Source organism: Protopterus annectens, chromosome 1.part2 (genome assembly GCF_019279795.1).
Source record: "Protopterus annectens isolate FY-2018-M chromosome 1.part2, PAN1.0, whole genome shotgun sequence".
Taxonomy (NCBI): Eukaryota; Metazoa; Chordata; order Ceratodontiformes; family Protopteridae; genus Protopterus; species Protopterus annectens.
Genome location: NC_056727.1, coordinates 765,196,755 through 765,223,348, shown reverse-complemented (window position 1 = coordinate 765,223,348; position 26,594 = coordinate 765,196,755). Strand labels below are relative to the sequence as shown.

Sequence of the window (26,594 nt, the reverse complement as noted above, 5' to 3'; positions counted from 1 at the left end):
TCAAAATATGAAACTGCACTCATTGCAAACATTCTTAACCCTGGAAGATGCTGACATTTGTGAAGTCACAGAAACCTGGTTCAAAGCTGCAGACAGCACCCCAGCCATACAAGGTTACTCATCCTATCATACATTCAGACCTCAAACCGTCAGCAGCAAAGCAAAAGGAGGTGGAATCAAACAGTACTGATGCACAGGAGACACTCCAGGTGCAGTTAACACTTGACAAGACCCCTATTCAAATCATAGCTCCACCTATCTAGACCTCTTCAAATCTATCAAGATTCAACCCTTTACTCTGATCCTTACCGACTTGAACTATCCAACCACAGAGTGGAAGAATTACTCATTCCAAAGCACAAATGCCCAGAGATTCCTTGATTTCATCAATGCAAATGTCATGGATCAGCTGGCTGACACCCCCACAAGAGGTGAAAACATATTGGACTTGGTATTAACCAATATGAATAACCACTGCAGCATCCCAACAGTGTCATCATCCCTAGTAGGAGCTGACCACAAAGCAGTCATTTTGGAAGTCACCATCACCTCCAACCCCCCCAGTTATGGCAAACAAAAAAACATTTCCAAAGCTGATTACAGCTTCCTGAGGGAAGGTATAAGTAGCTTCACAGCCCACTCCCCCTCCATAGGAACTGGCACATATGTCCAAACCTACACCAAAGTACCATACAAGCATTTATATAGCTGCAGGGAATCAGGAATACCCGACAGGACACAATCATCCTCCTCATGGAAGAGTAAACCTGTCTGGTGGACATCTGCAATAAATAAACTCTATAATAAAAGGAAAAAATTGCTGGTCAGGACCAAGAAGGAGCAGATGCCTAATTGGAAGCAATCTCTCCTTATCCTGAACAAGCAAATAAGAGCACTAGTGAAATTCTCCAAACCAAACTTTGAGTCCAAATTGACCACATCTGCTGAAGACAATCATAAGGCCTTCTTCACATATGTCTGCAATCTCAAAAGAAGCACCCAGATCTACTCAGAACTAGCGGTCGAGGGCACCACATACACAAATGCCGTACATATAGCCAACTTGCTGGAAGACAGGTTCAGTGAAAACGTCAGCCCTTTGTTCCCCCATCAGTAAATTATTAGCATGTCATCACTGCCCTCTCATAGGCAAAAAATATAGCCTCCATGGGACCCAATCTATATCCTACATGAACTCAGGCAGGAACTTGTAGCATCATTAGGCACCCTATTCAACCAAAGCCTGAGTACATGCTTTGTCCCAGCCAATTGGAGGACAGCCACTGTCATCCCTTTGCACAAAGGTGGAGCTTCTACCGATCCAGGAAATTATAGACCCATCAGCCTAACTAGCCTAATTTGGAAGGCCATGGGGTGGATTATCATGGACCTCATAAACAAAGACACTGGCAACCTCCAAACACTCAATCCCACACAGTTTGATTTTTGTCCAGGAGAGGTTATGTCTGTTAAATATGGTTGACTTCTTTGAGACAGTCACCAAAGCCATGAACAAGGGGAAGACAGTGCACATCACCTACCTTGACCTGGCCAAAGCCTTCAATACTATTCCCCACTCAGGTATAACAGATAAACTCTCTCAACTAGGCATCAATCCTTATGTTACCAGATGGGTAGCAAACTGGCTCACTGATAGAACCCACCTAGTAAAACTAAGAAAGCCACATCAAACAGTAGACCCATAACAAATGGTGTACCCCAGGGATCGGTCTTGGGGCATCTGTTGTTTGGGCTATACCTTTCTGAGGTGCAGATCAAAACCAGTGGGCTATGGCTGACCAAGTTTGCAGATGACTGCAAGCTGGGTGCTGTCATCAATTACCCAAGTGATGTGGACATCCTCCAAGAGGGTCTCACCCAAACAAATGACTTGTGTGAGAAACATGGCCTCAAGTTGAGTGCCAAAAAATGCATCATTATTCCCTTTGGGGAGAGTGATATCCCACAAATTATCACACTAAAAACAAGCTCCTAAGCATGCAATGAGTCATGAAGGACTTGGGCACCCAGGTTGATAACAAACTGACTTTTGACCACCATATTGCCTCCATTGTATGGAAAGCTTTCTACATGGCCCATATCATTAGTAAGGATATCTCATCCAGGGACAACATGGTCATAACATCCTTGTATTCTTCCCTTATAAGACCCATTATTGAGTACAATGCCCCTTTCGGCATGTTCCTCTCAAAGCACATGCAACAGCTGGAGAGACCAGAGAGGTTCCTCACCAGGAGAATCCAGGGTCTCAAACATCTACCCTACACAGAAAGGCTAAAGGCCCTGTCTCTCTACTCAATCTCATAAAGACTCCTCAGAGATGACCTCTGTTTGGCATACAAAGCAATCTCAGGCCCCACCTTGATGAGAGTGCTGCATATCCGCAAGTCAAGCTCCACTCGAGTAACCCACACAAGCAACCTCAACCTGGTCTGTGAAATCAATAGGACTCATTGGCAGGACAGATTTGTGTCCCAGAAACTCCCCCTTTTGTGAAATACACTCCCTCTCCACATCAAGCAGGGTACCTCATTAACCATTTTAAGCGCAACCTGGATAACTGGATGGGGAACAGAAAATATACCCCTGGGATTCCACCTGTGTCCCTGCTGGACAGTGGCATTGGGTGCTGACTTGTTGGGACATGGGTTAAGTACTTGGCTAGGCTTGTAAGGGCCTCAGAGCCAATAGTCTAGTAACTTCCTATGATCCTTTGATATTCAGACTTTCTGTAAGGGAAAAGGGACTCCCGGGAAGGGAGTGGAGGGAAGGTCCTTTAAACAGTCATTCTGAATTCTTGGACTGACCTTGGTTTTGGAGAGTTCCTGAATTCTATTTGGACCCCCCCCCCCCCCCAACGAAGGCTGCTAGCTCAGCTAGCTGGAATTTTGTAAATAATTCTATGTCATTTGGGAATAGTAATATGATTTATATGCTTGTCTTATACATGTAAAAACTATATGTTATGTGTATATTAAACTACTGGTGCAAGTGTGTGTTGAACTCTATGGTCTGTACTGAGCTTCAAGACTATAACCACAGTGTACCCTGCTGGAAAAGAGCAGAAATGTGTATAAACTATATGCCTATGCAAATGTATGTTTTCATGGTAAATTGGAACATACAGAGTTCATAGGTTCATAGGTTCATACTAGGCTATCTGCCCTAGGGCATTTATAAGCCTAGCCAGAGTGTGTTTGGCTTTAATGCCCATTTTAAATTGTAATTTTTATTTGCTTTTTTTGAGGTAGTATACTGTGCCTCTGTCCTCTACAGTACACATAGATAACTAGGGTGACCTCCTGATCCCATCCCTCATCCATCCTTCCTGAATTGAAGAGAGGAAATGAGTCAGGCTGCTAACCTGGACTGCAATTTTTTTATTCCAAGTGAAGGGGAGCCTCTGGGAATATCTCCCCCCCCTCCAATAATCCTATTTATTTGCAGTGCTGAGTCAAAGTCTCTCAAGCATTATCTCAATGGGATTTGATTCTGAGAGGCAGCATGTGTCCATTAATTCGGATTGACATGGGCTTACATGATCAGCACAGCCAGGCTCCTCTGAGCTGGTATGCCACTGAGTAGAGCTGGAGTTTCTTTAACCGGCAGCATATGGGCTCTGTTTTGACCCTTTGATCCTCTGGGGTGAGGTACTTTTAGGGTCTTTCCAGTTGTGCAGGGTGTCTGGTAAGGTACATCCCAAAGGGGGCATGTAAAGGGGGATGGGCTGATGAGAGGGGATGAGTGAGAGGCCTGATGACCTCCCTGATCTGTGATTGAATATTAACTTGCAAAACTCTACGAAAATAAGCTGAAATTGTTTACAACTGTGCTATAAAGTTAGTTAATGCAAGGAGACAGACTGTCTGCAGCTAGAAATTCTTTCTATTGTCTGGAAACAGACATAATTACAAATTTCAAAGGTAAAAGTGTTTAATTGTTTTAAGACTTCCATTTCCAGGCAAACATATGAAAAATAAGTATTTTTAACACAGAGGTGACAATGAATGATGTAATCTGAGATAACCCAGCAGAAATGTTTGATAGTAACTTAAGAACTATCTTAGAGAGTGAGTCTGGGCATTTTGTATTTGTCTTTGGATCTGACAACATCCTATCATCAGCACTTGTCTGGCTCTGTAAGTAAGACTTAGATTACAGTGATTTATCTTAGAGATTGATAGGAACTTAGTAAGATTAGTTTAGATGTTTTCTATATTTATGTGAGACTGTCCTGCAATGTTGTTTTAAAATATTTCCAGTGATTTTGAACTCAGTTGTCATTGTGTTGAGTTATTGAGTATTGTCTTGTGCTTTTATTATTTATTATTAAATCAATTTGAACCTTTTAATTCTGGCTGGTTTGTTTAGAGACATTTAAGCTCTTAGAGTACTTGCATATGTATTTGGCGACACTGCACAGGCAACTCTTAAATGGCCTTAAAAGTGTTGGGACACACTTACTATTTGGAATTAGTAACATTACACAGTAGAATTGGCCACCCTTTGGGAAGGGCCTTATAGTAGCTGATAAGAGTGGTTGGTGGCAGCTGGTACTACCTTATAGTCTGGGCAGAAAGGGGCATAACTAGTGAACCTGTGCCAGCCTTCCCCAGGAGTGTCTGTGTGTTTGTATATAAATCAAATCTCAAAGTGTGTGTGTGTGTGTGTGTGTGTGTGTGTGTGTGTGTGTGTGTGTGTGTGTGTGTGTGTGTGTGTGTGTGTGTGTGTGTGTGTCAGTTACTTGGGCAGGGACATGAAGCACTGGTTGGACAGAGATGGTGCTGGAGGTTTTGGCTTGACCACTCAGCTGAGATCTTAACCCTATAGGTGTGCCAGTGGGGAGTCTTACTGGGGATCTGGATAAAGACAGAGAAACTAGCCCCAGACAGACTGTGATCTCTGTGTGCTCTTAAGGGAAATTGTACTTTACTGTGTGTGTACTTGTCATCCTCCCAATGTGCATGTCCTTCGCTAGTGCTAGTGGTGAGGATTGAGGCTACTTGATTACTGGGCCAGTGCAGCAGCTTCACACCCCTTCCATTTCTTCTTAAATGACTGTTTACCTGCATTTTGATTTTTGATGAAATTGGATAAAGGGTTAGGGAATACCTTAAAATTGGATAAAGGGTTGGATAATCTTTTAGAAAAATTGGAAAAGGAGGGATGAAAAATGTTAGAGATTCATTTTATCAATTTAATCCTTTCAACACATTTTCTGATAACCTCTGCAGTAGAGGAACAAAAAACTAAATCTGTATCCAAAAGAGAATTTAAAATCTTATTTTCCACATCATCTAAGAGGTTCTGAGAATGTAGTTAGGCAAACCTCCTCAGAACAGTACCAGTGGCCATAGTCCTGGAAGAAGTATCAACTGATTCATAAACAAACTGCAAACAATGAATTGCAACCTGAAAAAAGGAAAAAAACTAAATTATTTAAAGCAGATTTTTTTCCTCACAAGAAGAAACTGCAGCCAAACCATCCCTCATGCTTTCACAATTGGTCAGAATAAACTTTAATATAGGACCATGAGAGGTAATACACAACTTGTAAATGTTAACTTTCGAACTGTGCCCCTTCAAACAGCTTATCTGTGAGTAAGTTAATGGTTTTGTGGACATCTGTAGTCCTGCACGCCCAGCCAACTCATAAGTCCTACAGCACTACCAAGCCCCTTCAACTTTAAACAAATGCATGCAGCAGCTTAGACTGCATATGCCTGATAATTGCCATATCCACAGAGTATTCAGTCTAATCAAGCAGCTGTATGCAGCGATGAGTAATGAGCACAAACCACATCAGTAATGGATTAACTATTTCGTTCAGTGATGGTGAACCTATGACACACGTGTCAAAGGTGACACACTACAACGTTGTGGATGACACGCCAGCGTTCACCAACACCCATGCTTTTGCATTCATTGCTCATGTGAAGTGCATTGAATTATTTTGTGCCAGGAGCCAGTTCAACAACACTGCTGCAGAGGTAAGGAAGTTATTAACTTCAAAGACTTATCCGGTATACTGTCTCGACAGAGTATGCAAAGGGCAATGCTGACACTGTTTTCTCTTTGTGGTTACACTTTTGCAAAGGGCAGGTAGTCTGCATTTCGAAGTGTGTGCAGTTTTACATTCCTGTCAACTGTCCCTCTTAATCCCTCCTAAAACTGGCTACTTTTTACACTTAATAATGACAATACTTAGATTTACAGACGTATTTTACTTCAGAAAATGTGTATCAATTTATGTTAATTTTTTTCTGTCAGTGTCTCAAATTAATAGTTACTAGTAGTTGAAAACTATCCATGTTTCATTTCTAAATTTGTCCCTGATTCTGTTGAGCTCTATCCCTGATGTATTGAGAGCTATGCTATTTTATTTATTTTTATTTATTTTTTTTTTTATATATATTTTGTTTGGGCAGGATGACCCGTCATAAGAATCATTTAAGCATTTTCCAAATTTTTGACACACTGAGCCCAAAAGGTTCGCCATCACTGGTTTAGTTAATTCTTGCATACTGTAGCTTGTAAAAATGCTCAGGTTGTATACAGCTATTCCCTGCATTAACTACTTTTTACACTCACCTAAATGGTTACATTCAGATTATATACAACTGCAGGGCATACCTATCAACCTCTTAGAGCAAGAAATCTAGACATAACTGTAAATAATGGGGGAACAAAGGACAAGAAATAGGGACAAACTTTAAATATTGCTCTTACAAACTTAGAAAGTTGATAGAATAACAGGTTTTGCATTAGCATGAACTTTCTGAAGGGTTTGAATTTTGAAACTCAAATGTCTGTTCATTACTTTCTGACTTAAGTCCACAATGATTTTACAACGATTGTCAGAAAAAACAAAATTTTATCAGAAACAGACCAAAAATACAAGGCAAAATTCTGGATATCATGCAAAAACCTGGACAGTTGAGAGGTATGCTGCAGGGTGGAAAGTGATATCTTATTCCTCATTTTTGCGTCTCCAGCAGGACAGCCCCTGAGTGGCACCATCTGGTTCAAAATTGTTTTGCAATGATTGTAGTGTCTCACCATGCTTGTAGGGCTGCTGATATTTTCCTGATCAGAGTTGGTAAGCTGATGAGAAGGGCTAGCTCTTCAGATCTTCTAATTCAATTAAGACACAACACTAATGCCATCTTCTGTGGACTGCAGTAGAAAATTTTGTCTAGTCCCTTTTTCTCTCATCTGCCATTGATATCATTTTATGCAAATCAGTTAAACAGTAAATGTATAGATAAAGTTTGTGTACAGGACTTGCATATGCTTCTTAGTGAAAAAATTACAACCATCTCTGGTCTCATCTTGTGTTTAGCAGCTAAAGTGAAAGGAGGCACATGATGCCAGCTCAAAGTTCATTCAATTTGAAGGCTGAGTGGTTTAATGTGTTTACCTGGCTTCCTGTTGCTGAAGGGCCTATGCTGAATGAATTGACAGATTTTTTTTTTTTGTAATATGACCTTAGCAGAGATGCAACCCTGTTGGAAGAAGGTATGCTGAGTGTCTTTCTCACTTAGGTACAAACACTTTTTTTTCTGTAAAATAAGGAGAATATCATGATACTAGACTGTTTGGCTGCAGCCTGACCAAATATAACACAGAATTTTTTTTTTTTTGCAATTGGTAATTTTATCATTATATTACTATTACTGTTTGCTTGTTTTCTTAAAAATATTCAAGCTTACGCATTTCAGAAACCCACATCTGTGAAGATCTGATTTCTTTAAAGAAACAAAAAGGTCACCTGAGTAGGCAGGGTTATTTTCCACATAACCCAGGCTGTATTGCATATGACCCCTTGGTAAATAAGGACATAACTCCATACTATACACCTTCTTGCCATTTGGTGGGTGGTGCAGGATTGATCCTTGTATGGTGGCTGCTTAGGCCACTAGATAAAGCAGCAAGATGCCTTTCCATCTGGATCCTGTTGTATCAGGTGACCTGTGCTAGAGGCAGTCTGACTCAAACTAAAAAAGCAGAGTGACTAACAGACAGGAGTATAAGCATGGCAGAAATTCTTTTTTTAATAGTAGTACATATGCCACTGTCCAGCCATTAATCATTAATTCATTTATTTTTTTGTTTATTTAAGAGTGTGTGTGTGTGTGTGTGTGTGTGTGTGTGTGTGTGTATGTGTGTGTGTAGTGTATTCATTATTTCTTTACATTTCCTCAGAATTAAACCTCAGGGGTGAACTCATAAGGTCATTGCGCTTTATCGTAGGGCAGTGTACTATCTTCTAGGAGCAACAAGGTGGAATACATTACTGTAATCATTATCTCTTTCATCTTCCTCACATTCACACTTCAGACATGTATGTAGGTGGCTAGTTGGAGCATGGGTAAGGAGCCATGCAGTATGTACACATCTATTAGTGACAGGCTGAACTATATTAACCTTTGGCATTATTGTTTTACTCTTTCATCCCAGTCTAACATCAGAGGGCTATGGAGAAGGTGGCTATCTTCTGGGGAATGTGTATATGTATGATAGCAACAGCTTAAAATATATGCCTAAGGTGATATACTCCTTCACTTTCTATCTAGTCTAACATCAGAGGGGTACACACAAGGTGAATATATATTTTTTTCTTTTTTTTTTAGTTGGGTTGGGGTCTAGGCACTATTCCAAGATATGATTTATATATTTTTCTAAACATTTATCTTCCCATTTTATTGGAAACTGCTATTCAGTCAGCTTTGAACATTAAGGTTGCAACACAACTTATGATTTTCCTGAAAAAAAAAAAAAAATGTAAAACTAAATTTCTTTCCTTACTCACAACATTTGTTCAAACTATCACTGGAACAAAGCTGTACCCTGTACTTCATAGCATATGGAAGCTCCTAGCTCACCAATGAATAGTGGCCCTCAGACCACCAGCTTAGTTCAGTTACTTCCCCATAGTTATTACAATGGATTTTTGGCAGTTAAGGTATGTTGAAAGGCACTAGGAAAAAGCTGATGTGTAAGACAAAGTGTGAAAAAAAAGAAAGAAGTAATGTTCCTGAATAGTGTTGGGAGGTGAGCATGAGGGGAAAACTTGGTGAACAATCACAGGGTGCAGAGAAACCAGTTTAAAGTTGAGAAGAAGTTATGGATTTCTTTTCTAGGGAGCTGTTTCACCTTAGGCCAGCCCTGTTAATTGCAATCAGACACCACAGGCATATACTATCAATAAAGTAACTAGGATGAGTAGGTTCTGAGGCAGCCTGTGGATAAAAGTGACTGACCCCAGCTGTTGCTCGATCCCAGGTAACAGTCATTAATCTGCATATTATATGCCTCCATCCCTTTTCAAATACTCAACATATTCAGTTGCTTCCTGCAACCCACACCCCTTGTTTTGAAGTCACCAGCTGCCACTCTGTTGAAGTTAATATACAGATACATTTTTTCTGCAACAGATTTTTCATGCTGTGTGTTTTAGGTGTCACTGCAATGACTATCAGTAAGCAGAGCAGCAAAAAACAAAGACAGGTAGAAGAGGTAGAATAAACTATCTCTGATGTGGCAGAAATGAAGATGTGATCATTATGCCAAAACTTATTTCTTCCATTGAAAGCATGCCATTTGATTTATCGTGGTAGAGGTTATGTGAATACTTCATCAGTCATCTAAGACAATGGAGATACAGGCACACCGATTGACATTTCTATGAAAAAGAGGACAGCCAGAAATCTGATACTGTTCAGTTATAGCATCAAGGATTAGCTGCAAGGCCAATTAAAATAAAAGCTAACATGTTTAAAATATAATCACACATTATGAAAAGAAAACTTTCTTGTAACTGTCTCATTTTCACATTGAATCTAGGAAGATAAGAGAGGCAAGAGAAAAAGAGAGGTATTATAGACAGACATGACTGGCATAGTTCTTTAGTATTTGGACGATATGCCAGCCTTATTCTCCCCGGTACACCGAGAAGAACTCAGTAGAGTTCACTCTGAGTTGGCCATTAAAAAAGAGAACTCACTCGTATAATCGAGCTTCTTTCCCAGTCCGATGAAGCAAGTACAAGAGGCTATAATAAGAGGAAACGTCATTCGTCCCTAGAAAGTGGCGTCATGAACTCTGCACCCAGAGGGGAACAGTCGGCATGTGTGGAGATTGAAGAGGATGGTCATACTGGATCTATTAAGGATGGAATTCATATGTGGGGCCTTTCAGCCTCGCAAGTAGCTTCCCAAGTGGTTTGCATTAATGGGAACGATGCGACGAGGACAGAGGCGAGACCCAAAAATGCAGGTACTGTTTCTAAGTGTAATAAAGTTCTGGACAATGATATAGTGGCATTAGATGCCAGGGAAGGTGCTGGCGGTTATCACCGGACAGACGGGGCTGCAATAAGAGCCAAAATGGATCATTTAGGGGAAATTTATGGTTTTGACTATTTACTGGGAAAACAGTTTGTTTTCACAGACAATAACAGTCTCGGCAATGCCAGTGAAGGGCTGGATAAAAACAGGAAGGAAATGAATTGTGGAACTTTAAAGGACATGATTTTTTTGTTTCAAACCCAAATGAATAATATTAAAAAATTGCAATTAGAAAATGGGTATTTATCAGAATGTGTAAAGAAAAAGATAGTCCCTAATGGACTAAGAATGTATAAATTCCCTTATGGGATTGATTATGATAATTTAATTATGGAATTCATTGAAATGTTTGATAGACATGGTCTAGAAATGATGGAAAAGATAATTAAATGTAATGATGCAAAGCTGAGATTGCTCATTGGGCAAGTCAAAAAATTGAATCAAGGCATTAAGGATGACCTCTTATTTCCAGAATACAAAGGCTTGTATTTTAAGCAGATAAAAAGTGTGGATTTCAATAGTAACAAATTATTTGAAAAAAAAGTGTAAGAAGATGGAGAGGGATTTAAAGGACTACAGTGAGAACAGAGCGTATATTTTTAGGGAAAATAAAAAAGGTGAATTATTTAAGAGTGAAGGAAATTATACAAAACCCAATAGAGGAAAATATCAGGAAAGGAAAAATAATAGAGGGGTCAATATTGGGGAATATGGTGGAAAACCTTATGAACCACAGTCTTTTTATTATCAACAGCAATGGGATGTGGGGTTAAACCAAGAGGAACACATCAAGCAAAGTGGGGCAACAAAAACAACAGGTAGTACAGAGAGAGGTGGTAGAAAATATCATACAAGATGGTATCGTTTGGACAATCAAAGGGTACCACATTTATAATTTTGCAGGCATTAATTTAAGTAGGAAACATTTTTCCCTGTGTATGAAAGGTCTGAAATTTGTGCCCACTAGGGAATTTGGCTACACAGAGACAATTCATGAGTTAAAAATGTTTGTCAGAAAATTAAATTTGGCATACATGTTTCAGGACACAAGTAAAAATGAGAGGGATGTGAAATATATAAATAAGGAATTGAAAACTAAAAGCATTGCCAACCCACCTCTTGAGCCAACTGTTAACATTATGGAAAAGGCCATAATGGAAGATTTTATAAACTAAAAGTGGGTGAACGTAATAACCCCATGAAATGGAATTTAAGTTTAAAAGAGTATGAAGTTTTATACGAGCTAAGAAATGATAGAGGTTTAAGAGTTATGCAACCTGACAGTGGTGGGGGTGGGGGGTGGGGTTGGTGACAGTTATATATGATGCCATTCAATATTCTCAAGACATTTTAGAAATGCTCAACGATTTATCCACCTACTTTCCATCCTCTATCAATGAGTTCAATATTAGCCAGCGATATATTGATTTTTATTTAGAAGATTATTTAAGTGAGGGAATGGTTTCATCTGAGTTACATGATTTCCTGAAAGCGAAGAACCCAAATACTGCCTTGATATTTGGCATCCCAAAGACACTTAAAGGGATGGATAAGTTAGCTTTTAGGCCCATAGTGTCAGGGAGAGGATCAAAAACATACCCCTTTGGAGTAGTGATACACAAATGGGTAAAAAAGACTATTATTAACACCGAGCATTTAGTTAAGGACTCTTGGGACTTCCTTGGAAGGATTGTAGATTCCTTTTGGGACCAGGATTTGTATTTTCTTACTGTGGATATATCATATTTATACACCTCATTTCCCAAACAGGAGGGACTGGAATTATTTAGGTTCAGTATGTATAAAAATACTACTTTAACAGAAGATACAATTTATTTGATTATGGACTTTATGGATATAGTGTTGGATCACAATTACTTATTTTTTGAAGGAGAATATTTTAAACAACATAAAGGTGTTGCTATGGGGGCCTCTTGTGCCCCCATTTATGGGAATCTACTCCTCCTGGAGTGGGAAAGAAGTAAGGTTTTTACAAGTGAATATCTAGGGAATCTGAAGCTCTATGTCAGGTTCCTGGATGTTATTTTTATTCTATGGAATGGCCCAGAGAATAAGATTCCAGAGTTCGATAAGTTCTTGAATGGGACCACCGGGTTTCTTAAGTTTACTTTCTCATACAGTGGAAGTAGTATTAATTACTTGGATACATTCCTAAAGAAGGGGAATAAAGGATTTAAATCTAAAGTGTATCGAAAACCCACTTTTAGTAATTCGTATCTTGCGTATTCCAGCAGTCACCCTCCACTTCAGAAAAAGAGTATTGTTAAGGGGCAACGTATTCAAGTGGCACGAATGACATCTTATAGAGAGGATGTGGAGGGAATTAAACTATTTCAGGAGAGAGGTTATCCCAATAAAATCATTCAAGAAAATGTTGAACATGTTAAAAAAGAATGGGGAGTGAAGTATAAACCCCTGTTTGGCAACCCAGAAGGAATAAAGGAAAATGGGCAAGTTGAAAATGGAGAGAAAAAAGAATAGAAAGAATATGAGAGAGCCATGGTGGTCCCTCTCTCAAGTAAGGCAAATGAGGTGAAAAAATTTATAGAAAGTAATTGGGCAATTCTGAGGAATAACTCAAAGTTATGGTCAGTAGTGGGTTCCAGACCCAATTTTGTGTTTAAGACTGGGGAAAATCTAAAAAAAATGCTTTGAAAATATTCCAGAAAAGGTTGGTAGATTTGGCACTAATAGATGTGGCACCTGTTCTCAGTGTAAATATATTATTACTGAAGAAACTGTTACTATAGACAACACCCTAAAAACTCGGGTTAGGTTTAGGTGGGGCAATTGTCAAACCACTGGAGTGATTTATTTGGCCATGTGTACATCCTGTCCCAGCTTTTACATGGGTAAAACTGAGAAAAGGCTGAGGGTCAGGATATATGAACACATGTACCAAATAACTACTTGCAATAGTAATAATGCCCTGTATAAACACTCCTGCATATGCACTAATGTTGCAGGATTTAAGTTTGGTATTTTACAAAAAGTTTTACCAAATTCCGGGGAGGGGGGTGATTTTAGAAGTTATACTTAAGAAAGAGAAGTCAGATGGCAAATTAAATTACAGGCCAGTCAAGTTCCACGATTAAATGAAATGATTTATATAATTTTAACATTCATTTTTTATAAAGTTGGTTCTAGTATAACGATGTTTTTTTAATAATAATGGTTTGTTATGATGTTTTGGTGTGTAAGTGCAATTTTTGAATGGTTTATTGATGTATTAGATAGTGCTTATGGTTTAATGTGTATCTCTTTAAAATGTATTTAATTTATGATATCATTAATTTGTGGGGGGAGTATATAAGGAGAAAGTATGGTTTTAATGGTAGATTCTAATAAAGTCCTTGTTTGGAGGGAAGAAAGTGCTCAATCAGTAAAGTATCGTTGGTGCAACAATTAAATTATACATTTTATTATTTTTGTGAACAGTCTGTGGTGCAGCAGTGTGTTCTTCTTGATATTGGTGGTTTCTGCACTGCTTTTGGCTTCAATTTCTTTTTGTTTTGATAGTTCTTTAGTATGTATGAAACTTGCTGTTTTAATTAAATTAATGTGTGATATGTTCCATTGGGAAGCTGGAAAGTTGCCTTTCTCATTGTCATCATCATTCAACGGGCAAGGAACATTAGTCCATATTAATCTGTCAACCTAATTTACCAAATTTATCTTCACCATAGTACTCATTAAATCATGAATTAAAAATGTATATGAATTTGCTGTTTTGAGCACAAGTTGTTAATTTACTTTGGAACTCAATTAATCTATTAAAATGTGTCAGAAGTCCATGACATCTAAGCAATTTACATATTTTTATGCTTGTACAATGAAAAAGGAACCTATTTGAAAAACCTACATGCCACTATAAGAACCCAGCTATGTCTTCCGTATGATAACAATTTTAATCTTCCGCTTAAGGCAGTACATTTACAAATACTACTTTCTTAGATATTCTTCAGTGTAATTCTCTAAGGTACTCAGATAAACCCTTCACCATGAAACAGGTTGTTATATAGTTACTAGGCATGCAATCCAGGAGACCACTGAGGAGCCTAGTCCAATTTCCCCAAAGCAAACAGCAGAAAGTTAAGGCTGATGGAATCAAACCCTGTATCACATGTAGCAGCTCATTAACAGCTCATAGTCTTAATCCTATGTACTAACTGCCACACAGGATGCCCATACTCTAACTCATATTTTACATTTCTGACAAAAAGTGATTCCAGAACAGTCTTATAAGATGGCTGCACATTGAGCAGCAGCTTAATTTCAGCCCTCCCAGTGTGAAACAGGATCCAGTGAAATTGACAGCTAGGGTAAAATTCAGTTACTGTCTAGTAAGTACACTGCCAGGATGCCAGCTAAAACAGAAATTTAGAGAACCTGAAAGAAAATCACCCCTCAAAAAGTGAAAACACTGAATGAGAAGAACCTTGCAGCTGTTCAGCAAAAATTAATTCAAGTTTCAGCTTCGGTACAAGAGATAGCTGCCAGTAATTAAGAGGAAAAAATAAATCAAACACACTCAGGTGATTAAAATAAATGAAACAGTAAAGGAATATATCAACTCAAATTACAAAGGCCTGGAAAAATGTAGTTTTTAACTATTATAAGCATATAAAACTGCAAAAAATCAGAGCCGAAATGAAATAAAGAATGGCTGACTATGAGACTTATTAAGAAGAGCTATTTCAAAAAATGTTAGAAGAGTTAGAAGATAGAGCCCCAGAGAAAAACTGAGATTTGCTACTGTACCAGAGAAACTGGAAGAACCAAGACTGTATTCATTTTATGAAAACACAAATATGCAACTGGACTGGTATTTCACAGCAGAATTTGTTAACTGAAAGGGTACATCAAGGGTATGCTTCAAACCTGGCCACAAGAAAGCAGCCAACACCTGTATTAGCAAAGAAGGAATAATACCAGCAGAAAGAGATGAGCCTGACAAAACAATGTCAGAAGGACAAGTATTAAAAACTGGAGACAGCTGAGTGCTTATGGAAAATGACTATTCACTATTTGCTAGGCAGAAGAGAAACAACTTTATCCCAGCAATAAGTGAATGTTGACAGGGAGGTCTGAGATTCAAGCTGCTGTATCCAGCTGCCTTCAGAATATTTTTTCCTGCAGGATCAGAGACATTTTTTGATGTAGAACAGGCTACGAAGGAAACAAAAAAGCTTATCTAACAAAAAATGAGCCAGCAAACAAAGCGGGACTCTGCTTCTCATTCTTTTGGCAACAAAGTTCACATAGTGACTTTGCCAGTAAAAACTTTTCCATTGTCAAAAGGAAGATGCTTAAGAGACAGAAAAAAGCAGAGGAGTTGAGTAGAAAAATCAGGAGTACCTTCAACTTAAACCAGAGTCTGGTGTTGGGAGACAGAGATAAACAGGTAGATCAGCAACGTTCAGATTAGTTAATACATGGGATACTATTAAGCATCAATCATATTCGTGAAATACAGCTTTGCAAGAAAAAGTACATGAGAAAGCCTAGACTTCTGTTGTCTTTGTTAAACTTGTGGGTGGACTTTAAAGCATATAACTCACTTAATGTCAATGTTTAGAAGGAAACTAAAAGGAAAAAAAATATGTTACTGTTAAGTAAAACATTTTTGTTCTCATTAGCATTTGCATAAAATATTTCATGATATAAACTGCATGCTATATAATAAAACCATTGTGTATAGTGTGTGGTCATAAGTATTTTAAATGTCTGGGAGTCTTCAGCGACTACTGCATGTGTTAAAGATATTAAAGTAAGCAAGAACTTCTTTAGTACTAAGGAATATGAGTTTTACACTATATCAAGGGAATACATTTGGACAAATGCCAAGCACAAGTTAATATGCTGTGATCTTGGGCTGCTGGGTGGGGGAGGGGTGTAAAAATGCACCAATTATATTATATGCAGAATTAAGATAATTCCTCTTATTTTTACAAGGGTGGATATCTAGAATAATGCCCTTCACTTAAGCTATAAACAAGTGTTTTTGTAAACAGGTATGCTCAAAAACTACGACAAAATGATGAAAGCCATGAAAACTGGTACATTTCTTGCATCTGCAAAGATATTAGTTTGCTTTTTTCCATTTGCAAATGGAGTCAAGAAGTCAGTAGCTGAAAGCAGTTGCACATCCTGTTCTGAGTGAAACTAACAAAGATTAATTCATGAATCCGCAGAATTGTTAGCTGTTTTTCTCACACTGCTGACTACTTTTACATGAAGACAAACTGTTTGCAGGTGCAAACAATTAATCTTGAGAATTGTGAGCATTCTTTGCTGAGGGAAATGAACACTTTAAGGTACAATAAAAGCAGTTCAGTGAAAGATAAAGTTTAAATCATGGGAAGTGAATAAGGAATAGCAACCACCTTAGTGGTTAGTAATACTTTAATGCATTTAACTGAACAGTGTGGCATTTAGTTACATTTAGAGATAGCCAGTTTACTTTTTCTTGGGGCTAAACGGTTATGTTTTCAGAAAGCATACAAGCTTTTTCTCACATCTGGGAGGGGAACAGAGATAAGAAAAGAGCAAATGACAAATCGGCGTAAGTGATAAAACAGGTGGAAACATGCAGTTTAACATGGGCAACCTTAATTTTAGTTTAGGTAATGTTTGTGGGTGTAGCTGTTGATTTAGGGTAATTGCTCCTATCTGAAGGGTTAAACTTAATTTTTTGAAGTACATATTTTTGTGTGTTTGTTCTTAGTTAATATGGGACAGGGTGTTCTGAAAATGTCATTAGTGTTTTGTTTGAGGGTTTCATTAAAATAAAAAGTCTCACAAATGTGACATAGGTTCAAATGGAGATGACAAGAAAAAGATCAGCCTGCCAAACATTACTGTGTGCATGGAATACAAAAGCTGGAAATACACATTCAAAAAACTGTCATATATAATATGTGGAAACAATAGGTTTTTATTATAATGGCTACACTATCAATATTATCTTTGAAGGTAAATGGCCTTACAGATATAAACAAAAAGGAAAGAGTAATGAATTATAAAGAAATGTAGAGTGCAAACATCAATGCTACAGGAGACACATTTGGAAATAAATGAGCAAGTGAATTTTGATATGAAAGAATTTCAGGATGGATATTCAGCAGGGACAAAGTAAAAGGGCGTTAATAATACTGATTGCTAGAGGTGTTCCAACAGTGAAAGAAGGAGGGAATCAATACTGGTAGATTTGTGGCACTAAGGGACTACTGACAAGGGAGGAGGATTTCGGTGGCATATATTTACATTCCAATCAAAACTACTATTATGAGCTTAGAAAACTGTTGGTTAAATAATCAGATTTCAGCAGGGAATATCATTTATAGGTTGAGTCTGAAACTTGATTTGCAATAGTGATGATGTATCAGATGGACCTAGAAGGGAAAATTTAACAAAATAATAAGCATCAGCAATGGCAATGTTAATATCACCATCAGTGTTGATGGCACCAACACTGTGGAAGGAATAACCGAGGATGCTATAAGAACCAGCAAAAATTCTCTCGTCAGTTTAGAGTCTTAGGGATCCAATACCTAACTGGGGTATGAGCAGATGAAGTGGGAATTTATGTCTCCTCATGGGTTGTAAAAGAGACAGAGGGCACTGAAAACGCAACAAGGTGAAGCTGGACTATAATAAAGCCCACCATCATCTTACCCCAATTGATCTTCACAGGGCTCCTGAGAGACCTGGAGGAACAAAATTAAGTTGAAGCTGGTCTGGATGAAAAGTATTTTAATAAGTACTCTTCTAAAAAAAAAGCCATTTACCATTCTCAGTGGAACAGAGTCAGTCCTGCCAAGAAGAGGGGGTGTTGGGATGGGAACAAATAGAAGTAAATCCAGAAGGTCCTGGATGAGGAGAAGGGAATGACAGCCTAGGTAATTTAGCCAGACGGGGCTTTGCAAAAATAGGCACTCAAACTGAATTTATATATTATTCCTCAAGGTGCAATAACTGGGCTAGCTGGATTGAAATTATATTTTACATGAATGAGTTAATTTAATTGAAAGCTTTGACACACATCCAGTTACTATTTTAGATCATACACAGATATAAACTAAGACAAAAGTGCATGGTAATGAAGTAAAAATGAGACACTGGTGCTTTCTCACCTACTAGTTAAAAACAGGAATGTATTTCAAGAGTTATAAGGGAAGACAGAAATTTCTTTAGACATGATAGCTACTGAGTGAGATAAAATGTAACTGGTGTTTTAAAATAAGACAGAAATAAAAAGAGAAAGACAAATGGTTAAGAAGTAATATGAATTATTTAAAAGGCCTGACAAAGGGTAAAGTATTGCATAACAAGGGGACTCTCAAAGAACAAGGAGCGGAACTACTGCAGAGTGTTAAGGAGAAAATTTGGGGAGTATTTGGATAATATGCATGAGTTTAGAAAGACTATTATTTGATAACAACGCCACAGCACAACAACTTTAACACAATGACTTTGGCAACAGAAATTAGAAATGGTCGTTGCCAAACCTAGGGAGTGTGTAAAAAGAAAAATAATCAGAGCTCCTGTAAAGTTATTAGAGATAATTTTGGAGATTTTATGAAAATCTATATAAAGCAGAGAAATGCAGAAATCAAGAAAGACCATGAATGGAAATAATTATGGAAGACTTAATTATGTCAGAGTTGCTGTCCATCTTCATTTCCATTGACCTGTAGGTACTGGTTCCGATCCTCATAACCAATCGGCCACTTTTTACAGCTTGAGCTTCCTGACTTAACCTCCTCTCTACACCCATAATGCGCCACTCCCCAATGTACCTCAGATCGAGTTTGCCAGAAAGGCATAGCACATAAAAATACTGAAACTAGAGAAAATATACACCTCTATAAACTAAACAACATCGGGAGCTCAACCCAAGGAATAGAAATTCCTTTCAACATCAACCAGGCTTCCCAAAGACTTTGATAGGGGGATGGGAGCAGGAAGGTTAATGGAAATGAAGATGGACAACACAATTTGATAAGAACATAACTTCTTTATTTGATGTTGTCCTCTTCATTTAATTAACCCGTAGGACAGAGTCTCCAGCTACTCAGATTCAGGGTGGTCCTCATGAAAGGATATTCTGCAGCACATCGGCGACAAAGGCACTTCTACTCCTGAAAAAGATGTCCGATTTGTAATGGGTAATAAACGTGTGGGGATTAGACCAAGTGGCTGCAGCGCAAATGTTCTCAATAGAAACTCTAGACCAAAAAAGCCTGAGAAGTAGCCATGGACTTTTTGGAGTGGGCCTTAATTTGTCCTGTCAAGGGAATGTTTTTGGAAGAGTAAATAAATATAATTAAGTCTTTTAAACATCTTGCTAGTGAGACTTTGATAATGGATTTACCTCTTTTTGCCACTGAAAAAGATACGAACAACTGATCAGACTTCCTAAAGGGCTTGGTTCTGTGTAAATAAAAACAAAGCTGTCTATAAACATCAAGCAAATGGAGAGTATATTCATCTTTGTTTCAATAATTGGGAAAAAAGACTGGAAGATTGATGGACTGATTAATGTTCTCCGCCTTAGCCAGCTTTGGTAAAAACAAAGGATTAGTATGCAGTGTAGCTCTACCCTTGTGAAAGAGCAAATATGGAAATTTTGAAGTAAGGGCTTTAAGTTCAGACACTCTTGTTACAGACATAATAGCTACTAGAAAAAGAGTTTTCCAGGAAAGGAATTTTAAATCCACAGTTCTGCAGGCTTAATGGTCGGGTGGACCAAGGCTTACAGAATCAGTATTAAATCACAAGGTGGAATAGGATCTTTCACTGGAAGCCAAAGGAGAAAAGTGCCCCTAAGAAATGCTTTACAGGGCTTAGAAGAAGCAAGGGATAAGGAATCCAATCCAATGTGAACATTGGATATAGCTGCTAACTGGACTTTGACAGTGGAATAACTAGCTCCATCCTTGAAAAGAGAAGCAAAGAAGTCAAGAATGGTGGCAATTGGCATTGTAAAAGGATTCATTCATTTTTGTTCAGCCCAAACAGAAAATGTTTTTCTACTTGCTTTTATAAATCTTACATGTCAAAGACCTATGTGAGGAGATCAAAATCTTTCAAATGGAGAAAGAAAGCCTAGGATATCTTGCCATCATTGGAAGTTGAGAAACCATGCGGTTAGCTTCAGGCCTTGAATGTCTAGATGGGGATGCCCTCATGGAAGAGACAGCAGATCTGGGACCAGATCCAACCTCATCAGAGGGGAAGCCAGATAAGACCAAAGGAAGGTGAACCAGGACTGTCCCTGAATGGGCATTACTACTTGGGAGGCATCCATGGTCAATGTGACATTTGAGGATGGAAGGATGAATGGACGCCCAAGTTTTCTATTTTATCAGCCTCATCCACCCTCTGACTGGATGGAACATCACTAATCCTTAGTACCCATTTGTCACTTATGATGGCCTTCCAGGCTTCTGACAGTCAGGCAACTGTTCAGGATCACTGAAAGAGCTTGTCCTGAGAGGTTTCCTGTAACCTCTTTGCAGATCATTGAATAACAGAGGAGGCACTGATTTTTTGGCAACGTGGTACTAGTTAATAAATCAAAATCATGGACGCATTGGTTAGTGACGAAAGGTGTGGCCCAGTCTGAAAAAAGATTTGGCTGAGCAATAACCCCTCTGGTGCAGGATTTCTAAAATGTCTCCAAACAAGACGTCATTGGGTGGTGACTTTGGGGAGCCTTCTGAAATCCTGAAATCTGTCCTGTGTCCGGGACCTCCTTAATGGGATGCTCCAGGGAGTTACTGGAAGATGCCTGGGACTCCGCCGGGGGAGTGTGTGGAGGCTTTGGGGGACCAGGTGTCCATGCTGCAGACTGGAAGCTTCAGGCATCAAAACAGAAAAAGGAGGGTGAGGTATCATGGCAAAAAGTGCCGAGGGTCTACCTGGATAGGAGAGTACTCTCTTCACCACTTCAAAGGCCAAAGGGCTCCAAACCACTGAAAGCTGTCCCCTCAGAGCTGAACCCACTGGAGCCAACACCTCCTGGAGAGCTCATTCCCCTTGCTCTGAAGGGAAAGTTGGAGCTGAGCTGTCAAAAGACAAAGTTCCAAAGGAAAGTGAAGGCTCTGAAAGCTTCAGAGTTGTTGCCCTCCCCCCAGAACCGACCTCGATGCTACTGCTCAGAGACATACTCAGAATCAAAGCCAACAGAGCCATGTGGGTCTGGGAAACAGTCAGAGAGAAAGAGGAAATATCTGTCAGCTCCTAAAGACTCCAAAACCGATGTGTGGATTGGAGAAGGAGCCAAAGGTCGGAAAGGCAAAACCCTCACTGATCCAGATGTGGATGAAATGGACACAAGCCCCATCTGAATCTGTTCCTCGAGGAAGTGCCTCATCAGTCTTCCCACATCCTTGGAGGATTGGGTCGGGAAAGAACTGGAAGAAGCTGATGATGGGGATTTCAAAGATCTCTTGAGGGAGCAAGATTGTGATCTAGGAATCTGCCCTGTCAGTGGAGAACTAGACACTGACACAGTTGAAGCCAGTGAAGCGAAACTCAGCCCTGGGACAACAGAGGGTGACCAGGGTGGAGGGGAAGAAGTTGGAACTGAAATCAGTGCAGACTGAGTCAGTTCCAATAATCTGGAAGACTTCTTAGGAGGCTCCGAGGATGACCGCATGGGAGAGCACTTCTTGCTGTCTTGGGTCTCTTTAGGTCTCTTAGGTGGGGGTTGATCCCCTTAAGTTGAAGGCACCCCAATGGTGGAGGAAGGAGGAAGCAACCCTTTAAGTACCAGCTTGTTCCTCCTGTCTGCTAGAGCCCAGGGTGGAAGGCCTGAAAAATAATGCAAGGAGCCTCAAGATGGGTAGGTCCCAAGCAATAAGCACACTCCCTGTGAGCATCAGACAGGGGAATCTTCCACACACAGGAAGTGCATTTTTTAAAACCCTGAGGTTTCTGTTTAAACATTATCAAAAAGAAAACAAAAAGAGAGAAGAGAGAAAGGAGAAACTTTTTTTGTATGTGAAGAAAGAGGACTAGCCACAAGGAAATGTGGTTAAGGAAAAGAAAGGAGAGGAAAGGAAACTAATAAGATTTAGTCTAGCAGGACAAAAATAGAGATTTTACAAATGAAAGGAGATGTACTAGAAGGTATTAAGAGGTAAAGAAAGGGTAAATTACTCACATGAAAGAAGTAACCCTGTTACAAATGGAGGAAGCTCAAGAGTCAGGTGAACTCATTGCTGAAGCTATGCACGGCAAAGGAGGTCTGAGGTACGTCGTGGGAGTGGGTCACTGTGAATATAGGGAGGATCTGAAGTCAGGAAGCTCAAGCTGTAAAATAAGCATCTGATCAGTTCAAAGGATTAGAACTAATACCCACAGGTTAATGAAATGAAGAGGACAACATCAGATCAGTATTTTAAAAGGTGGGGAAGCATCAACGTCTTGGAAGAAAGCTATGGTGGCTGCATTACCTAAACACAGTAAAGTCCTGTCAGACCCATCTTCATATTCACATATTTCAATTTTAAATCATGATTATAAAGTGATTATGTCAATACTAGCTAAAATAATGACAAAGGTGCTGCCACCATTGATAGATACAGATCAGTGTGATTTTGTGGGAAGAAAGCAAATATTAATAGAACAATGATGATCCAAAGGAAAGCATAATGTATGAAAATACCATTGTTATTGGTGGGTCTTGATACAGAGAAAGCATTCGACAGAGTAAGCTGAGACTTTTATGAGTAAGCCAATGCAAGCATTTGCATTCCATGATACAATAATAAGGTTACTTTTGAAGATAAGTGAAGTATCGGAGTTAAGAATTAAAGTGGTAGGCTCCCTTTCTGATAAGTTGTGTTTGAACAGAGGAATCAGGCAGGGGTGCCCTCTTTCCCTTTTGTTATTTGCTAGATATTTAAAGCCATTGGCAAAAAAAATATAAGAGACTTAAAAAATTCAAGGATGTAACTGGTATGGTAATCAAGAAAAGTTGGCTTTATTTGAGATGGCATTGTTTTGGTCCTGATAAGAGAAGAAAAGGACATCTCAGTGCTGTGCAATGTTCTGAGAAAGTTTCAAATCTTTTTGAAATATAAAACTAATGCAGATAAAACAAAGGTAGTATCCTTTATGAACCCCAGAAGACTTGGTTCAGCAATGTCCATATTCATGTGGATACGATAAGATGAAGTATTTTGGCGTATGGATTAAAAAAGCTTCTGTTATGGCAGCTAAAGATCCGTGGGAAGAGACTAACTGAAATATAATACAAAAACCAAGAAATTGGAAGCTCTTGTCTATAGATATGTATAGCAAGATGTAAGCAGTGTAAGTAGACAATAATTAATAATGAATACAAGCAATTTATTTGCGAGGGGGAAAGGACAAGAGTCATGTAGGATAAGCTGATCAGTCCAATAGAACAAGGTAGCTTAGGATCACTTGATTTGAAGGAATATTTTAAAGCTCAACAGTTAAGGCTCATATATATAACACATGCAGGAGATTATAACTCAAAGTGGAAAGGGATGATGATGACGTGGGGAGAACTTCAAGAAATAAGGAGAGAATGGGATTTTGGATGCAGATCCTTAAGGAGAAAAGTAAAAAACATACCAAATATTATAATCATAAAGTAACATAAATTATTCTAAGAACTAAGCAAACATGAAATGGAGACAGGAGATTTTTGCCAATAGGAATGCTGGTAGAGGTTCAGAAAATAGACAAGAAGGGGCTGAAATTTACTGAAGAAAACTGGCAAAGGAATCAAGGTACTGGGAGAAAATAGCTAGAGAGCGAAAGGTAATAGAGTGGGATGAGAACAAGAAGACATTTGGACTGCAGACCACAAGAGAAAGCTTTCCCTATCGGGGAATGATATCAGAGGGTCTATATCACTACATCGAACAGACTATTTATCGAATCTCTATTAATCAAACTCACTTTACCAAAACCTCATTTTAGTGAACGATCGTTTTAGAGAATTTTCTCACAGGGAAAGGAAGTAGTTGGCCATCATTGGGAATTTGCCCTTTTCCCACCACTGTAGTATGACCTCATAGTTGGCATATTTAGTTATGGTGTTGTGAGGGGCAAAGCTCCCCACTTTGCTGAGTTTTAAATTGTGTAGTGCTTTGGTATGTTTGCTAGCTGGCCCAATAGTTTCTGAAACAATCGTTCGCTAAAGTGAGCTTTCACTAAAATGAGTTTGATTAATATAAATAAATAGACTGTTCAATGAAGTGATATTGACCCAATATCAGAGTATGGGCATAGATAAAGGCATGAGGAATCACAAGTGAAAGACCTGCACTGGTCGAGTTCCTAGTCTAATCTAGTACAGAAGCTGCTGTTAAAAGGGAGATAATTAGAAGAGCATATAAAATATTACACAATAACTATAAGAATGCATAAGAGGAGGTAAGAAAAATTGGAAGGAAAGACTGCAAAAGAAACTTACAAGGGAAGAATCAGTGGAAGTGTTTGCATAGGTATTGTTATACTCCAAGCAGACTTCAAAGAATTTTTCCTCACGTAATTAGCAAATGTTGGTGGGATGATGAGTTAGAAAGATGTAACTGGGGAACTATGTTTGGGGAGTGCAATTATTTGGCAGGTTTTATAAATTCCCTACACAATACTTTGGCAGAACTGTTAGTTTGACTGTAACTAAGGAAATTATTATTTTGAGATGGGACACAGTATCTCAATTGCTTTGATGTTGTAAGGCCTTTTTAAGTTTAATTCTGTTGGCTGTCAAAAAAGCAATTACTAGAAAATGGAAATCAAAGTGTAAATCAACAGTATTTGACAAATTAAATATTGAAAAAGAGACAAAACAAATGAAAGAGAGATATTTAGAAAGGGGAACAAACAAATTACAGAGAAATAAATGGAAATTGTGGGAACAATACATACAGAGCAATGTTCATGAGAAGGAGTGAGGTTTAAGCAAGATAGGAATTGAGACATTTTTGTAATACTGTACTGAAGGTAGGAACTTTCCCATGTGGAAAGTGTTCCATCTGTCAACACATTATAACGAGTATAGACAAAATAGGAGGAAAGAAGTTTGACACTTTAGGCAGTTATACTTGCACTAGTAAAGGGATAATTTACGCTATAATGTGTCCGTGTAAGAAATATTATATAGGGGAAACCAAGAGAAGTCTTGGTGAAAGGATAAAAGAACATATCAGAGATGTTAAGAAAAATAAGGTTATTAGTCCAATAGCAGAACATTTTAACAGGGTACATATGGGAGATGTAAATAATTTAAAAGTAACAGTTTTGGAACAAGTGACACAGCAATATGGAAATGTAGAAATGTTGAAACATACATTAAGGAAAAAGGAGTCTATTTTTATTATTAAATATCATACTTTACAACTTTATGGTTTGAATAAGGAATGTAATTGGCAAAGTTTTATTTAAGATGTTTTAACTTGTATAATGACATAAGCTGAATTTTAACAATCTGGATTTAATTGATTAATTGAAGGTAAATGTAATTAAGCTGATGTATAAAATGTGAGGTTTTTAGAGGAAAAACTTTTACTCTGTAAAGGCTATTTGTGGCCGAGGTGCTAAGAGAATACATTCGGTGGCAATAAATAACGTCTGGTGTAAGTAGGAGCTAGTATTCACTGGTCTAATTTTCCTTTCTCTGTTGTGCGGATTTTGGAATTGTTTGAGTGGTACTACAATAAATAAATAGACTGTTCAATGAAGTGATATTGACCCAATATCACAGTATGGGCATAGATAAAGGCATGAGGAATCCAAGCAGACTTCAAAGAATTTTTCCTCACGTTAGCAGCAAACGCTGGATGAATTTTAGTAACCCAGTCACTTAAATTTGGCATGAGGCCTTACCATGTTTAATGCACATTGTTGCTAAAACACCCATTTTATACGATCATCACAAAATGCAGAAAAATATATGCACATATAACACATTTAAAAACATCACCTACTCAATGTCTATTTTTTAAAATGGGTCTGGATGCATGGTCATTTATTTAATGTCCTCCATCAACCCTCAACCTCACAATCCAGTTTGCCTCTAACTCTTCTCAGTTCTAGCTATGATATCCCCCCCTCTTTCTCATAGCATCTGCCCTAAGACATAAATTTTTTTAATATAATAGATATGCTCTCTTATTCTATCTTTGAGCAATCTATCGGGTCATAGAAACATAG

General features: G+C 38.4%; 1 protein-coding gene across 1 annotated transcript in view; it reads right to left on the bottom strand.

The window, feature by feature from the left end:
* Window positions 1–26,594, bottom strand: part of GALNT14 (polypeptide N-acetylgalactosaminyltransferase 14) — a 3,768,866-nt gene that overhangs the window by 2,450,758 nt on the left and 1,291,514 nt on the right. The gene's annotated exons all lie outside the window — the stretch shown is intronic.